General features: G+C 52.3%; 1 long non-coding RNA gene across 3 annotated transcripts in view; it reads right to left on the reverse strand.

Annotated features, from left to right (window-relative positions):
- Positions 1-292: 292 nt before the first annotated feature.
- Positions 293-18258, reverse strand: part of LOC119845351 — a 56267-nt gene continuing 38301 nt past the window's right edge. For all 3 annotated transcript variants that reach the window (XR_006278217.1, XR_005289574.2, XR_005289573.2), the window contains exons 2-3: positions 14249-14467; positions 293-743 (exon numbers count right to left, since the gene is read on the reverse strand). This is a non-coding gene — a long non-coding RNA (uncharacterized LOC119845351). The remainder of the gene's footprint in view (positions 744-14248; positions 14468-18258) is intronic.

An 18258-nucleotide genomic window follows, 5' to 3' on the forward strand; every position in this document is an offset into this window, starting at 1 on the left:
TTAATAATTTATATTTCCTTCCCCACACCCCTTTCCTTAGCCCCCTCCTCTGAAGGGCTCCACTGCCTGTCCAAGGATTTAACATAATCCAGAGAGAAAAATGAAAGCCCCAGCCCTGCAAAATAGAATATGCTGTCTCGTGTAGAACTAATAGTTATTATCTACATTAAGCACCCTGGCTGTCAGGGCAGAATTAATTTCTGAGCATCGAGAGATGAAAGTTCCCCATTTTTCAGGGAAATCTACACTACACAAGCTGGCTAAAGAAAAATAACTTAAATGTGATTAAAAATGATCTCCATTTTATTAAAAATAATTCTAATTTATCTCTCCCTCCGGTTTCCTGTTCCATTGGAATAAATCCTGGTAACAGGAGAAGAGACAACTGGTGGGTATCAGAGTGTGTCCGACTTATGCCAATATAGTCCATCTTGTTAATGCCTGGATTATGCCAGTTCATGGCAAAGAGGAAGCTGGGGCACCCTTAGTGCAATGCTGAAATTACACCAGTTTAGAGAGAGAATGAGGATAGAAGTGTCTTGGATCCCTTGAGAACCTTCCATTCTAGGCTTTGACAACATGCGCTCGTTCTCCGGACACCCAGTGAGGCAGCAAGGCACTGCCACCCCCTCGGCTGAGTGGCTGCAGGTGTTGGGGTCGGCTGCCTGTTAGTGGAGAATTCAGTGACGCAGTCTGAATATTCGCTCTGTGTAACTCAGTTATTTCCACTCTGTACAGCAGTCCTTGGAGAGAGGTGGACACAAACAACATGCAAGCAACTTCCTCTTTCAGGTATCCCAGAATATCCCCAAAATATCAGTGTAAACATTTCCACCCAGGCTTGAACCTGGGCTCAGAGACCCAGTGTGGGGTGGGGCTCTTGGGTTGGATCCCAAGCTCTGAGACCCCTGCCCCTCACCGGGTCTCTGAGCCTGAGTGTGAATGTCTACACTGCTCTCTTTGGCCCTGTAGCATTAGCCCAAGTCAGGTGACCTGAGCTCTGAAACTTGCTGCTGCAGGGTGTTTTTTTGCAGTGTTGACGTACCGGAACAGACATCTTGGAACCAGGGTGAGTGGCAAAAAGAACAGTAAACTCTCCTAAACCAGTCTCCTCCTGGCCCTCAACACTCCAGGAAAGCACATAGGATACAGCCCGAGATCAGCAATGCTGGACTGGGATGTCAGCATGTTGGCTTCAGGGGGAAAAGTAGAAAACTTCAGTGAAACTCCAATAGCTTATCTAAGGCTGACTTTGGACTTCCATGTCTAGCTGTGCTAGACCAAGCCATGTTTGGGCCCTGGTGAACCTGAGAGAGATTGCGCACGCACGCGTGCGTGAGAGAGCGAGAGATACCACAGCAGCTGTGATCATCCCCTAAACCTGGCTCTGCTGCTGACTCACTGCAAGACCTTGGGCAAGTCCCTTTCCCTCTATGTGTCTTAGGTTCCCCAGCTTTTTTAAAGGGCATGATCCCTAAACCCCTTGGCCATGTGCACAGAGGTCCTCGCACAAAGTGGGCTCTGTATAAATTCAAATGATTAAGGATTGTTCTGAGAACCTTCCAGCCAATGCAGGGGAGTCAGAGAGCCCATTTAGACAGAACGCCACAAAACCCTTGTGTTTATGGCTTGGGGCCGGGAGACCCATCACAGCATTATGCACATCAAAGAGGAGAGAGAACATTAAATCCTTGGGTCCAGACAGCGGGCTAACCTCGTTAAGTGGGGGCAGAACCACTGAAAATCAATGGAGTGACACCAGCAATCAATCTGGCCCAGCGACTTTAAAGATCTAAAGACCAATCCAAGATTTTCCTCTCTCTCCCCCCCCACCTTCATTTTATTTTTATTTTTTTTTAGGTTAATGCAGCAAGACAAAAATCCATTTCTCTCTCTCTCTTGGCTTTATTTATTTATTTATTTAACACGCAGAAAAACCCACTGCCAGAGGGAATACAGCTTCTAACGAACCAGCTGCCACCAGCTCCCCAATTTAAAAGCATGTCACGTCCTCTGCTCGGTGACAGTGCACAGCCACACATACCCCGTGCCGTCCACCCCCCAAACCAAACAGAGAGCAGGCTGCCAGTGGGGGAAGTCCCAGGGTGAGGGACCATGCATAGAGAGGGATGGAGAGCTTTGTTATGTATCCACAGGCACAGTCCAGAGCTAGGGAGGTGGTGGAATCTCCTTCCTTTGAAGTTTTTAAGGTCAGGCTTGACAAAGCCCTGGCTGCAATGATTTAGTTGGGGATTGGTCCTGCTTTGAGCAGGGGTTGGACTAGACTTCCTGAGGTCCCTTCCAACCCTGATATTCTATGAAATTATAGGTTTCAGAGTAGCAGCCGTGTTAGTCTGTATTCACAAAAAGAAAAAGGAGTACTTGTGGCACCTTAGAGACTAACAAATTTATTAGAGCATAAGCTGAAGTGAGCTGTAGCTCACGAAAGCTTATGCTCTAATAAATTTGTTAGTCTCTAAGGTGCCACAAGTACTCCTTTTCTTTTTTCAGGAAGACACTGAAAGCCTGGAGCACTAATGGTTTTTGACATCACAAGAACCACGCAAGTCCACCAGGTTTCATTCAGACACTTCAAAAGCTCCTCATGTTTGGTGGGGAGAGGTTGGTGGTGGGCGCAGGTGTTTTTTTGTTTTGGGCTTTTAACACGTCTAACTCGTATGCCTGTCAACCACCTGGGAAAAAGGGTCTGCGTTAAAAACAAAAACAAAACCAACAAAGCAACACCCCACCACCACCACCGCCGCCAACACACCGCCACTAAAAATGAGGGGGTTCTCCAACTGCCCCTGGAAACTCCCTCGAACACTTTCAACCACTCTTTAAAAGATTGAGGCCGCTGGGAGCGCGCGTCGTGGCAGGAATTCTCTCTGTGCCGCACACAGCCAGGGAGCGCGCGCCCACGGAGTTAAACTTTGCCTGAGAACAGAATTCAGTGCAGTCTCACAGCAGCAGGAGATATTAGAGAGGAGACATGTCCCCCGCTCCTCTGCGGCTCAGCGCTGATCTCCCAGGTCAGGCAGCCAGTGATTTGCTTTCCTTCCTAAGGTAGGTATTTTGCAGGTGAGGCCGCAGGGTCCTGAACTGATATTTAAGAGCGCGATGGTGCAGTTTTCCTCCCCGCCAGCAGGCCGGTGGAAAAGGTCATTCCCTCGGATAGCTTCACAGTTTCTTGACTGCGGCCTGAAACAGCAAAATAATTGAATGGCCCCCAATAGAATGAATCACGACAGAGAAGGGAGGCAGCAGGAGACCTCCCAGCGTCCCAGGAGACGGAGCTTCTTGCACATCAGCTGGCGTCTCTCGCCCTAGCGAGGAGCGCGGGCCAGATTCTGCTCACCCTGGCCCCAGTCCAGAGTACTTCCCTGGATCATTTGGGGTTTAATTACAGAAGTACCTAGAGGCCACAGCTGGGTCGGGGCCCCATTGTGCTGGGCACTATACATACACACAGAGACAGCGCCTGCCCCGAAGGGACCACAATCTAAACCAGTGGTTCTCAACCCGCGGGCTGGTTGCAGTCCAATCAGCACACAGCTGCAGCCTGTGCGATAGCTTCAGGGCCATACAGGTAGTATATATATTGTGTGGATGCAGCCCACATAACACAGAGAGCTGCTTACGCCCCCCACCATGGTCAATAGGTTGAGAACCACTGATCTAAACAGACAGGACACAAGGTCGGAAGGGAAACGGCCAAGGAAGTGACACAGCAGATTAGCAATCCAGCAGTTTCTCCTAGCCCCCAAGCCAGCGTCTCAGCCACCAGATCGCACAGCTTCTCAATTTGCATGGCTGTAACCGAGCTCTGACGCCATCTCGGAGCGAATGTAGAGAGGTGCCCGAGGCGCCGTAGAAGAGCACAGGAGGGAGCTAGCAGCAAGTGCCCGAGGAACTGCCAAGGGGACTGAGACCTCTGACACCACCCTGAGCTTTACATGCCAGAACCTCTGAGCTGATCCTGTGCCAAGGAGATTAAGCCAGGAAAGCTGGGCTTGGAGCACTCGGGTAAGCCAGGGACTTTGGAGTCGACTTCCACTAGATCACCAGCTGGAGAGAGCACTCCCTTCTGCATATCCTGCACAGACACTGCTTTTCCCACTCAGCTCCTTCGAGGAGTCCCACCGAGCCCAGGCCCCCTGGGGGTTTACTACAGGCACACCAAGGCAGTTTGCAGCTGAGGGCTGTTCCCAGGGGTCAGTGTCCACATCGCAAAAAGGCCGCTGTCATGTCCCTTGACCCCACGTTGGCTGTTCCCACGGAGACCCTAAGGTCTAAATATGTCCTGGAGGCTGAAGCTCCTTCGCTCTCCAGCCAGGGTCGAGGCACATTGGCAGGGCAGTAAGGTAGGGAAACTGCCCAGTTTCCCGAGCCTACTCCCAGCACGCATTTGGGGGGAAGCAAGTGCACAGTTCTGCTTAGAGCAGGAGGCAGGGTGCCAGGACTCCGGTCGCCTCCCCATTCTTTGCCTCAGTTTCCCCATCCGTAAAGTGGGGATAAAATCCTGACCGGCCTCAGAGAGAATCTGTCCCCAGATTCTTGTATTGTTAACATGCCCGGAGATCTTTGCTACTGGGGAAGGGCAAAATATAATATAACCCATTGGTGATTCACGCTCCCTCTGCTCTGGGGGATTTGAGATGTTATATGCAGCACATCTGCGCCGACAGCCTGGTGATTTTTTTTTTAAAATGTATATAGGCATGTGTCTCTCTCTACACATACCCCCCTCCTAATGCATCCGATGAAGTGAGCTGTAGCTCACAAAAGCTTATGCTCAAATAAATGTGTTAGTCTCTAAGGTGCCACAAGTCCTCGTGTTCTTTTTTGCGAATACAGACTAACACGGCTGCTACTCTGAAACCCCCTCCTAATTGTTTCTCTTCATCTTTTTATGGCTGTTAATTGCTCACTCCTCCATTTGCTGTGTTACACTGACTGTTGCTCTTAATTTGCCTCTATTGCTGAAGGTACTGGATGTATTATTAGCTTTTCATGTGGAGTGCTAGAGATCCATGCATTTGTTGTCCTTGTTATTGATGGATATTTAATTGGCGAGCTGTTGCTGCAGTGGCTGTGCCATCCAGCAGGAATCCACTGCACACACGATTTTGCATTCCTCTGCTGGCTCACTGGCTGCCAGATATTTTAAACAAACAAACACGACTGCATGAATACGTCCCAGAGATTCAGTTTATAAATACCCACCCACGCAGCACACCCAGGGAGGGGTTGCCTCGCCAGTCGTCGGGTGAACAACAGAGATCACCACAGTGCTCAAAGCACCGCCAGGAATTAGTGAAGTCGCACAATCATTTAAACAGACAGGAGAATCGAGGCACAGGGGTGAAGTGATTTAACCAAGATCAGTCAGTGGCAAAGGCTGGGAATGGAACCCAGAAGTCCTAGCTCCTAGTTACCTGCACTCACCACTAAAAAACCATCCTCTTTCAAAGCCAGGAATAGAACCCATGGGTTCTGACTCTTAGTCTCCTGTTCACGCCACATGATACCCAGCTGAAGGCTGGTAAAAACTGCAGTGTCCATGGATAAAAATGGCAGTTATCTTAACCCTTTGCCTGCTGCACCCAAGTCCTCCCCCTGGGGCTACCTGACAGCTGGCTCCTTTTTCTCAGCTCATCCTCACCCACACACTTAAGAAAGGGGAACTGAGCACAAAGCAAGCTCAAGCTGTCACTGATGCTGGGCCCTCGTTAGCTATGAAATGGTGACAGTTTATTTCTTAAAAAGAAAAGGAGGACTTGTGGCACCTTAGAGACTAACAAATTTATTAGAGCATAAGCTTTCGTGAGCTACAGCTCACTTCATCAAATGCATCCGATGAAGTGAGCTGTAGCTCACGAAAGCTTATGCTCTAATAAATGTGTTAGTCTCTAAGGTGCCACAAGTACTACTTTTCTTTTTGCGAATACAGACTAACACGGCTGCTACTCTGAAACCAGTTTATTTCTTGTGCACTGTACCTTTAAATTTCCAAGAACTCCGGCAGTCTGCAGAGACAGCTGCTCTTTTGGTCTCACAGCGGCTGCAGCCTGTTACAGAGGAGCAGCGGCACACGCTGTGCTTTCTCCTGGTGTCAGGACCAGGGCTAGGGTGGTCAGACCTAGTGGTCAGAGCAGGAGTTGGCCAAGGGTCATAACCGGAGACAGGAGTTAAGCCAAGGGTCAGAGCCAGACCTGGGATCAGAAACCAGAGCCAGCGATCAGGAGCAAGCCAGAGAAATGGAAACAGGGACAAGTCAGAAAAGCAGAGCTCGGAGTCAGGAGAGAAGGCATGGTCCAATGTTACAGCCAGCCAGAAATGCACCCAGTGGCATGAAGAACTTCCGCCTCCTGACTTAAATAGTGCGGCCGGACCAATGAGTGGGGCTGGGTGCTCCTCCAGTCAGGACTCCTCGGGTGGGACTAGGGTCCCTTAGCCACTCCACCCACCAGTTACAAACAAGCTGCCGGATGGCAGCCAGGATGTGAAGGCCACCCGCAGAGCTGAGTTCAAGACCTGTGGATCCTCACACCTGGAGACCTGACTTCTGTTCTTTCTTGTTGTTGATTTCCCTTAACCTAAAATACAAGGCTAGGGGTTTCAAAGGTGCCTAAGGGAGTTAGGAGCCAACTTCCTACTGAATTGGAGGCTCCTGTGCAAATCCAAGAGCCAGCCATTGAAAGGTGTGTGTGGGGTGAAAACCAGCAGGCACCTGCCCATTTAACATCAGCTGCTTCTGCCCCCACTGAGTAACCTGAGGCTGCTGTGTTCTGCCCCCTTCTTCACACCTACCCATTCAACCACCATCCCGACCCCAGAGAGAGAAGCCAGGAGTGATTCGCGCAGCGCCCTGCCCTCGGGAGCTTTGCAGAGTGAAACCAGGTCATTTGTTTTCATTAGTTTAACCTCGTTGGCTGCGCTCTTAGAGGAGATGGGGCAGGGGCGAGCTGATGTGTTCGGCTCAATATGCCACTTGCTCATCTCGATGCCATTGATCAGGCCCCGTATGTTGCTGGGGCTCACTGCGCAGCTCAGAGGAGGGCGTTAGCCGGGGAGGAATTTGCAGGGGTCGGAGACGGCGTGAGCGCCGTGCTCAGCAGAGAGTGCCTCCTTCTCAGGCACGCTGCCCAAAGGCAATGCCAACCCACTCCCATGTTCCTCCACAGCCCAGGGTCTGTCACTGCCGAGAAAACTAAGGCCCAGGCCACCCCTTCGGATCCCCATTTTACAGGTCACAGACAGGGGAAGTGACACAGGCCACGCAGAGAGTCAGTTGCAGAGCTCGGAAGGGAGCCCAAGAGTCCTGGCATTTAACCATGAGGCCACGCTTGTTCATCCTTCCTATGCAAAATCATGCATGGGAAATTGCCTCTGTCAGTGGAGGGGTTGAAAAATTTCAACCAGCTCTGCAGAGACACCCCCTGCCCCCATTCGTTTCACAGCTGGCGAAGGGAAAGCACTGCTGAGAGGAAGGACAGCCCAGTGGTTAAACGACTTGGGAGACCTGGGCTCAAGTCCCTGCTTTTCCACAGGAGAACCATTTTTTTTTCCTTGTACTGGGGTATTGGTTTTCATAACCATCTGTCCCCATAACAAGTGGCACTGGTGGTGACACTGGGAAACTGGAGGGCCTAAGGGAATTGCTTGTGTGACTTGTGGTTAGCCAGTGGGGTAGAACCAAAGTCCTCTCTGTCTGGCTGGGTTGGTTTGCCTTAGAGGTGGAAAAACCCCAGCCTTGCGCTGTGACTGCCCTGTTTTAAGCAATTTGTACCCATCTCCCACCTTGCTTTCCCTTTTCTCCATGCCAGGCATCCCCCAGCTGCCCTCGAGTCTCCCTTCTGCCCAGCGACGAGGCCTGTGGACGCCCCTCTTAGCCACGGGAGCCGAATCCCTGGCAGCAGGAATTTGACTGCTCGGTTATAAAGAATGCATAGACAGCAGCGTGCGCAGGTAAACAACTCGGCGGCACCTGACCAAAAATATAGACAAATCATTGAACAGCAATCCCCACGCAGCAGAGGGGAGGGGAAGGCTGTTAAGTGCATCCAGCAGAGCGATTGCTGGCTCTGGCAGTGGCAGGGCCAAGCCCGGTGCGAGGCAAGGAGGATCCATCACCGGGCTTCGCTTTAATAAAGCGGCTGTCTCGTAGATCTTGGGAACAGTCGATAGGCCTGTTATTCACCATTTGTTTCCTAGGTGCTGCCAGCCTTCAAATACTCCCCAAGACGGGAGCAAAAGGAGGGGCCAGGAGAGAAAGCACGGATCTCTGGGTAGGGAGGGTGCAAAGGGGGACAGGCTCACATGCCTGGGCAGGGATGGGGCAACTGGGGATGGGCTCATGTGCCCATCTGCATTCCTGCATCTCCAGCCCCTGCCTCAGCCCCTGCCCCCAAGATTGCCTCTGGTCACCCCTTTCCAGTGTTACGCCATTGCCTGGCCCATGACAACCCCGCCATAGTCGGGCTCTGGTAAAACTTCACAGCCACACACACACACACACACGGTTGGGCCTAGTTGAGGGGCCAGGGGCTCAGAGCCAACAAGGATGGCCCAGGGGACCTCTGAAATCTCAGGGCTTCTCCAGGGGTGCTCACCAATTGAGAAGCCCAGCCTTGGCTGTAGCCGGAGGGCTCTGCCATGCCTTGGCATTCTGGCCATCGATTTTCTTTCCCCCCAGCCCACACCTGGCACCATGTGGCAAACAAAAGGCTCCCACCCACCATTCCAGGAATCTGGGGTGGTGGATGGACACTCATCCCTTCTTGGCCTGTTTTCCACTCAATGTACAGTGTCTAGGGCCCATGCGTCAGAGACTGTGGGGGCATGAACCTACCATTTGTACACTCACCACTCATGCAAACGTGCCAGGGGCATGATCCCATCTACATTTGCACACTCGCCACTCATGCACATGCTCAGAAAGGGGAAAGGAGTGAATGGCATTGAAGCCAAAAGTGAAAATCCTCAGCAGTCATTCGCGGGGGGAGGGGGGGAGACACGTGCAGGGATCCCTCCCCCACTCCCTGCCTCTGCCCTTTTCCGTGCCGTGACACAGAGACTAACCCCTGTCACTCTGCTGCTTTCATGTGCTCTGCCTCCCCTCCAGAAGAATATTCATTTGTTTGTCAGCACAGCAATGGAGGCTCCGGGGCCCTCTGATGGGTACCCACTCCATTAACTATTTATGGCATATGCCAAACTAAAGACTAATTACTTTGGCAGATCACAAGCTCCTTAAGAGCAGATTTCAAGCATTCCTCAGGTGAATATGGCTTGACTCTTCCCTCGCCCTCCTCTGGCCTGGTCTATGGAGAAAGGGAACCAGGACAGATAAAGATGTGACCAGGGATGCTGGGGAAAGGGAGACAGGAAAGAGCACCTTTCCCAGCACAGAGGTGGGTCAGGGATAGACTGGGGTTTCCCCCAGGGGGATGTGGCAGGCCCCGAGTACCCTAGTTCACTGTCAGATTGTCTTAGTCCCTGCTGCCGGTATACAAGGGGCAGTCCCAGGGTCCCTCCTCCAGCCCCATCAGTCAGCTGCAAAAGGGGAACGTGCCCACCTTCCCTCCACATCCCAAGAGCCAAGGAATAAGCCCCCAAGGATCCCACTCCAAGGGAATGCGTTGGAAATGGCACTGGATCATTCCATCATCAGTTGGGCATGGCAGGGCCCCGGCTGAAGCCAACGGGAGTTTGGTCCCTGGGAGCAGGATCCGGCTCACACACGTGGCCGGATCACATGCTTCAGAGCATCAGCCAAACCTCTGCAGTGGGCCAGAAGGACTCTCCCGCCATGTCCCCCATCGCCATGCCTTCTGGCTTTGCACAGGTGGCTACAGGCACCACTGGTGGGGAGGGCTGATGTGTCAGATGCCAGCACTACTGGGGCAGGCATCCCCCGCCCCTCCCAATTCCCCCAGAGCCAACGAGCTGCACCTGCCAAGTCCTGGATTCTACTAACCTGCTCTGCAGTGCACAGGGCCTAAAGCTGTAACAGCTGCCAGTCCCCCTGGCTGCCACTCCCTGCCCCGCTCCATCTGCCCTGCCCAGATGGCTTGGAGACCTCAGAGTAGCAGTGCAGACCGAGTGGGCTAGGAGCATGGCAGAGGAGCTGGCCTCATCACACCGACGCGTATATAAAAACCTCAGCCCTACCTGCACCAAAAAATCAATCAGGAAATTGCTACGCTCCATTGCGAGAGCGTAAAATAACGACGACTTTCTCCTGGCACCAAATTCAGCGGCCTTTTTCAGGGGAGCAGGAAGGGAGTGTGGTCTGTGGGGTACAGCGGGGGGGATCAGGATACCTGGGTCCTCTCCCCAGTTCTGTTACCATCTAGCTGTGTGAGCTTGGGTAAGCCCCTCTGACTCTCTTGCATGTCTATAATACTTAGCCAACTTCACAGGGGTGTTTCAGAGGCTTCATTAATGCCTGCAAAGTGTTTGGAGAGCCTCTGCTGACAGGCTGAGTAGAAGCGCAAACAGAAAATTATTGTTAAAACAATGGAACCCTCTTCAAATCAGCCCCAGGGAGAGCAGTAGCGCTGTTCAGAGAACAGCTTGGCTGCAGCCGCAGCGCTCTTCCTTCTAAAAAGGTGACTTCAGTACCTCCAAGGAGACGAGCCACGAATATGGGTGACAGACGACATCACAGCTGGCGTTAGCAGCATGGCTGGTGTGGCTGACACCGCTGCCCTCTCCTGGTTGGGTTCAGAACTACTCCACCTGTGGGTCACAGGACTGATTCTACTGTAACACCTAACAGATTTCTTTAGCTCGAGGGACCTGGCCTAGCTGGAGCTACCCCCTTTCTATCTCTGCTGGGAAGTCCGGTGTATGTACAGTAACCGGCACAGTCAGGAATTTGTTACCATATCCTGGGTATTTCCATAACTGCTATGGCCACATTTCCACAGTACCTCTCACCCAAAAGATAGGTCGATGCCCCAGGTGGGGAAACTGAGGCACGGAGAGATGGCGTTATTTGGCTAAAGTCACAAAACGAGTCAACGGAAGAGAGAACGCAGCAGTCCTGACTCCCAGTCCCCTGCTTTAAACCGCAAGACCACGCTCCGTCATTTTGGAGGACTGGGGTAGCATGCACCCTCATGTTGCGTGGCACCTTACCTCCCACCCCCAGCATCAGAAGGTCCAGATGGAGCACCCAAAATGCAGTAACAAGGCAGCCTGAGACTGTGATGTTTTATATGCACGCACAAAACCAGTGGTTCAATAATGACCCGACCCTAATACATCTGCTACCTTTGTCTTAAACACAACTCAAGGTCCTTGGAATTCTATTAACAAGAGTAGCCAAGATCATTAAATATCAGTTAGCAGCATGCTAGGGGTGATAAAACAGTCTGCTAGCTACATTTTCCCCTTGTTCGGCTTTGCTTCCAGCCCCTCTGGGAAGCCTGTTTCATGAGGGGTTTCTTAGGGCTGAATGAAGCAGATTGGAAAAGCAAAACAGCAACCCACAGCATTTGTCACGCCACAATTTGTGCTGAGGTTTTAAAAAGCATCAGACTGCATTACCTCAATTCCCTCCCCCACCCTGTAAATCCTCTTCAGCTACACCTTGGAGCCCACTCACAAGTAGCCACATGCACGTACACCAACATGTGTCATTGCGTACATGGGTGTGCATGTGGCTCATCACACCGGGGTGCCCGCCATGTGCTCACGTGACAGGATGCATGTGTGTGTGTGCGCGTGCACATCTTGGTGTCACGCTGCATTCACGTGCGCTCGCTACAGTTGTGTGTCACTGGGAACACGGGTCCCCGCTGTTGTGATGGAGCACCAGTGTCAGCAAGCACACATCTGGGGTGTATACACATGTGCACTGCATGACGGTCTGCACCCGAGTTTGCACGCCCGTGTGCGCCTTTGGGATGGTACGCCGGTGCCAACATGCACTTGTGTGCACGTGTCTAGACACACTTCGCGTGACTGCAGCGGATAAAGGTCTCGTAGCAGGTGCACGAGGCCTGACGAAGAGCACAGAGGGGCGCCGGCACCAGCCTCTCTGTTGTAGCTCAAGCTCAGTAATTTAGGAGTTGGCTGAACCCCTCCGGTTTGGCCTTTTCTCCATCTGGTGATCTCTTAATTACGTTGGTGTAATTAACGTAAGAGCCGTCTCCTTACAACCCAGCCGTTACCTGGAGCTGCGCTGGTAGCTCTGCCGCTGTGACCACTACCTGAGGCTAAAGCAAAGAAAACAACCAGGCCTCAGTGGGAGCCAATTCTGTCACCAGGGAACAGAGACACCGAGAGCTTTATGGCAACTTTGGCCCATTTAATTAAAGGGAGAGGAGGCAGGAATCTTGGGCAGCTGCACCTCGCATCATTAACAGCTCCGTCCTGCACATTTGGGGGCACCCTCATTGCGCACAACCAAAGTGCTCTTGCTGTAACTTAGCATGGCATCCATACAGACACTTTGTTATCTCACACCAGGCAAAGCCACCCAGCGCTCCCCCCGCAGCCCTCTCCCAGACAGCTCCCCCGTGCAGACACTCACCTACCCATAGCAGGCAATCACTGAGCGAGTCCCACAGGCAGAGCAGAGGGGACACTGGCTGCAGGAAGTGGGGCAAGGCCAGGCAGGCCCCCGGGTGGTTAACCCTGGTGCAAGAGCCAGCCCCATGGCAGCAGTGGGACCAGCCACCCCACTTCCCGCTCTGGTTTGGATCCGCAGCCTCGGCCATCACAAACCCGAGTGGGGCAGCCATACCATTGCTCCTCGCTGCTGCTGTTGGGCAGGTCCTGCTCCCGTACACGACGCAGACCAACTGGAGCTCAGCTTCCCCCCCCACCACCACCACCACCTGGGCCCTCGACACGCGCCCAGGTTGTCTATGCCTTAATCCAGCCCTGGCAATGGCACGTACTGTGTGTGAGGCCGGAGGTGCCGCTGGAATTGATGGCCTGCAGCCTAGTTTCCTTTGACCTCCGGAGACCGTCCACCAGTCAACCGAGCTTTTCGGGTACCTCCGGGCGTGGTGGGAGCTCTGTGGTCCGAGTCACAATGCCTGAGCCCCAGCAGCTACCCTCTGCTCCCACCGTTGTGTGCTTGCAGTCCAAAACGTCAGCTGTCCTTCAACCAGCTTCCGTGCCTCCCCCATCCTCAGCTCCCCTCTGACACCCCCCACCCTCCCGACACCATCACCATTTTCCCTTTCAACTTATTTTCCTAAAATAAGGACTTTGAAAGCAGAACCCACTCTCCTCCCCCAACTCTGACAGAGGGCTCCATAGCAGCTGGCTAAAGAGCCCAATGCAGGCAAGCACCCAGAGGCAGAACTCAGCCCAAGTTCTGTGCCGCCCCCCGTGAAAGTCATTGATTGCTGTGCCAGGGCTAGCTTTTTGATGTGGGGGGCTGCAGCATGGTTATTCTCGGGGCACTCCTCTTTTGCACCCCCATCAATATTCACAGACTGAAAGCACCATGTTACATATATGACGGTCTGTGTCACAAATGGCTGTGACCCCAGCAACTAGATTCTCTGCTCAGCTTCATGGGTCACAAAAGCCAGCTCGTTGCCCATCGTAGACTCGGAGCCCTGCACGTTCCCTGGCCGGTGCCTCTCTCACCTGCTCCAGAGTCCAGACAGCACCTGCCTTTGCCCCTGCGGACATCCTACAGAGCTGCCAGTCCGCCCCTGCACAGAATGAGAGCCTTGCTGCTTCGTGTTCGGCCTCCCCTAGAAACTGATCTCACTTTGGCTCACCTGCCCTGGGCTCCCCTTCCCTGGTTCTGCTGTGTTCCTACCTCAGAAGCCTTTGCAGAGAGAGAGAGAGAGAGAGATGTGCTCCCCACACCTGTTAATATCCCATTCAGCATGGCTGCGGGTACTCTCCTACCAGGTGTTGTCAGCAGGAAAAAGGGCCAGGTTCAATTTTCTAGGAGTTCCATCTGAAAACTGAAACCTCACCAGCTTGACTCCCACCCAGAACCCCGGGAAACTATATATGCCCCCTTGATAGCATTGAGACCAGGGATTTTAAACAACGACAGCTTATGTGGGGAGGAAGGGAAGGAATGGGGGAAAAACAGAATAAACTTTGGAAAGCCAGCAATTAACACATCATCAATATCTATTCGGTAAGCCTCTCTTAATATTCCCAACCTCAGTCCTCCTCTTGCTGTCTCCAGTCACTAATACAGTCTAACTGCTTCCCTCCTCTCCTTCCCCCCCCCCCCCCCGGCTTCCCCACTCACGGTTTGTTGTCCTGGATTGGTGGAAACTAGAATTCTGAAGATCCATCGCCAGCCACACCTGGGTAGGGCTCTGCTACCTAACCCAGTCGAAGCGATTTTAACTTTAAATTGCTGGATAAGGAGACCTGCGTCCTTGGTGGCTGCTGTTCTCTGTATCTTCAGCCTTAGCAAGCGCCGCACCACCACTTGATTCAGCACCACCTGCTCCCTCAAAGATTCCTGCACCAAAAAGATTTTTTGGAGATGAACCACTAGTGCGCACAGCCCTAACCACAGTCATTACCACCAGAAAAGCACAATCAGCAAAAAATAGAAATTCGTTGTTTTTTCTGTCTTTAGCCCTGTGCCCCGGTTCTCTTATCCAACTGGGTCTAACTATGATCTCTGTCACGGTGACCCCCCTCACCCCAGGCATATTTGATGCATTTCTCTTGCCCTTTTACTTCTCATCTGGGATAATCATGTTTTATTGCCCTCAAAACTCAAAACCTAACTGTATTTTAACCAAAATGCCCCAAATTGTCAGATAAGTGAAATGCAAATGAGGCCTGGCCCAGTCAGTCATTTCCCCTTGCTTGCCAATATATGGCAACACAGAGCTCTCCCCTCTCCATCTGGAGTTGTCAAGCAGTTCTGGGCCACTCTTCTCCTTGTTCACCATCAGGCGTCCCTCGTGAGCGCCCTGCTCTTTAGGGCTTCAGGCCATGGGTCTGACACATTCTCTCTCCCAGTCCCGTCTCCAACCCGCACAGCTTGTTGCAAACACCTCAGTTCATTGCCACCCATTCCAGTTTTCCTGGCAGCAGCTGACAGCGGCTACGCCATCCCGCAGGGAGATCGCTCCTCGCAAGGAAGGGGCGCTTCATCTATGGCTGCTTAATTGCCCTTAAAAATAAGCTTCCTGCTCTCAGCTTGGGAAATCGATGCAATTTAATATGAAGCTTCAAGGCCTTAAGTGCTGAGACCAAGGAATCTGCATTAGAAACCAGAGGGCAAACCCGTCCGGGAAGAGCTAAACCAAAGGAGGAGGGCCAGTTTCAAGGCGCCTAGGTGGGATCTGCAGCCCTGTGATTCCCAGCTCAGTAGCCCCTGCAGACTCCTCACCAAGATCTCCCATTTCCTGATCCTGCAGAAGGTGCACAACCACCTTGTCTGGTCAATTTCTATCTATCTGAGGTATTTAGCTGGTCCTAGGGTTGCCACCCATCTGGTTTTCACCCAGATAGTCCAGATTTCAGCTTGTGTGTCCAGGGGCCATTTGACAAGCCCTGATGTCCAGTTTTTTTGACCAGGGAAGAGGCTGAGCAGGGGCAGAGCCTGGGGGGGGAGGGAAGAGGTGGAGCAGAGGGTGGGGCATGGGGGAAAAGGCGGAGCAGGGGGTGGGACCTCTGGGTTCCAGTTCCCAGCCATTAGAAAGATGGCAACCCTATTGATACCTCAATTTTTAGTGTATTTATCCTCACCATACCCCTGTGAGGTAGCCCAGGGCTGTTATCTTCATGGTACAGAGGCGGAACTGAGGCACAGAAACCCAGCTCTCCATATGTATGGAGGCACCTAACCCCCATTAAAACCAGTGGGAGTTAGGCACCTAACCCAGAGAGATTAAGGATTTCAGTGAAAGCGAGGAGCCTGAATACATCTGAAGATCTGGGTCTAAGTGATTTGCCCACGGTCACAGAGGCAATCTGTGAGAGAGGAAGGATTTGAACCCTGGGCTCCTGAGTTAGAAGCAGCCACCCTAGCCCTGAACCATCCTTCCTCTCCAATGCTTCAGTTCTGTCCTTTGGCACATGTGCTGTCAGTGTCAAGCATTCGGCTCCCCCAGGACAAAGGGAGGAAGAAGTTCTCAGATGTTGTATCAAAGACCTGGGCACAACAGTGACAGTTACTGTGGAGAGGCTGGTAGACAGAGGGCTTTGCAGCTCCCTGCAGCTGATGACCTATCAGACCCAGAGCCTGGCGATCTTCAGGACACAGCCCCATGGGGTCTGCTCACTCCTGGTTCTAACCTAGGTTTATTCATTAGATGCAATCAAGCCCAGGGAGAGGGCTGGCTGAGCAACCCAGAGAGCAGGGTGACTCCCTGTCGAGGGCTAAGACACTGCAGTCTTGGCTGCAGGCCCTGAAATTAACTTTGGACTAGATGATACTTTGCATTACTCTCCTCTCCTGCATTATGCCACTTTCCAGGGGTCCGTCCTCTGGTCACACTCCCGCTGAGAAGGGCACAGTGTAAGGGCCCGAGGATCTGAAGGAGCTTACCCCTTTCCATCACTCACCGGCTTGGGCCAGTTCTGTGATGGATGGAAGGACCAGCCCAGCTGCCAGACTGCTTCTGCATGAGACAATTCCCTGAAAGCCTTTGCTGAATGGAGGAGCCTCAGAGATGCCGAGTGCCTACAGAGACCTAGATGGCAGCTGCTTTGCACCCTCCTCTCCTTGTCTCCATCAGTCAAAGCCTGAAAACTTAATTCCAAGGCATCATTGTGCAGCCAGTTGGCCAAACAAAGCATTGGTTATAAGGCCAGCAGCAGGCCACCTCTCAGGATGCTGTCCTCCTCTCCCGCTAATTGCTTCATTAGCAGTATTTGTGAGGTAACTGCAGTTTAATTATCTGCAAAATAAACATATTTGGAAAGTACCATCCAGCAGGAGCAGCGTGGGCCTGGAAATGATAAGCCTGCAGCCGGCACGCTCCCCCCTCCCCTTATCGCCGGCCTCCCCCCGCTAGAGTTAGTCTCATCCCAGCCTTCTGCATGGCAATTGCTTGGGCCTCTTACCACCACATCCCTTTCTCTCTCCCCTGCTTATTCCCTTCCCAGTTTCTCTGTCTTTCCTCTAGCTCCCTTTTTCCCCTTAACCACTCACATACCCCTCCAGCCCTCGCAGCGGTCATCCAGGAACAAGCAACGCCCTCGGAAAACAATAGCCTGCTGGCAGATCCGAAGTCGGTAGGAAGACAGACTTTGCTAATGGCAGTGACCAGCGAAAGGATCCGTTCAGTACTGCTGTGAGCGGTATTGTTGGCAACGGACGTTTGCTCTCCCTAGCCCACAAAGGGCTTCTCAAAAATCAAGGCAGGGAGGCGCGGGAGGCCTCTGTCTTTACAATGTATAAAGAAGGCCTCAATGTTCTGGTTTAAAAAGAGAGAGAGCGCGCTTGAGGGGACGGATGGTCCCACTTGGTTCTGTACCAGAGTCCAAGCAGTTAGCATCACGGGTAGTTTTCCCTAGTTTTTCAGGAAGACCTCGGGGAGGCCCCTGGGATGCTCTCGATGAATAGGAGGTACAGTGGTGTTGGATCTTTAGCAAAAATTTCCTTTCTCCAAAGTGTTTGTTGGGTATTGGAATTAAATTACACCTGCTCCAAAAGCGACACTTGTTTAAAAACAGCTGCTAGAAATCTCTTCCACTCTCAACCGCCGGGCTCGTCTCTGGTGACGTCAGCACTACACCAGTTCTCTGGTGATGATGGCATCTTCCAGGGGAGACCAGGCTTGAATGTCTTATGTGAAAAGCAAGCAAAAAAAGGAAAAAAGGGGCAGAGGAGAAATTCAATTTTTCAGGCCTATCGAATTCACCATGAAAAGAGACCAAAAACAAGGCAGAAGATGGGTTTTTTTTGTTTTTTGTTTTTTTGTTTTTGTTTTTGTTTTTTAACTGTATTTCCTCTTTATAGATCGCCTTTAAACCCTTCGGCTGGGAGTCCGGGATCCTCAGCACACCACTGACCCCAGCAGGAACTTCAGTTCATACCCAGAGCCATTCCCGCCCCCGACTGCCTTTTGTGATTGCAGCTCTCGGCTTGTAATTCAGCAGCATCCCTGCTCCTTCTCCGCTCTCCCGGCCCCCAGCCAGGGATGCCATCGCTGTGCTTAGCTTCCGACAGCGAAGAGGCTCCTTGCATAAGCGCACAGTAATGCTCCCATCTGGCGGACACAAGAAGGCCGGTCCCCGGCTAACACAGAGAGGGAGGACGTGGAATACAGATCCCCTCTCAACCCCTCG

The sequence above is a fragment of the Dermochelys coriacea genome, chromosome 19 (genome assembly GCF_009764565.3).
Source record: "Dermochelys coriacea isolate rDerCor1 chromosome 19, rDerCor1.pri.v4, whole genome shotgun sequence".
NCBI classification, from domain to species: Eukaryota; Metazoa; Chordata; order Testudines; family Dermochelyidae; genus Dermochelys; species Dermochelys coriacea.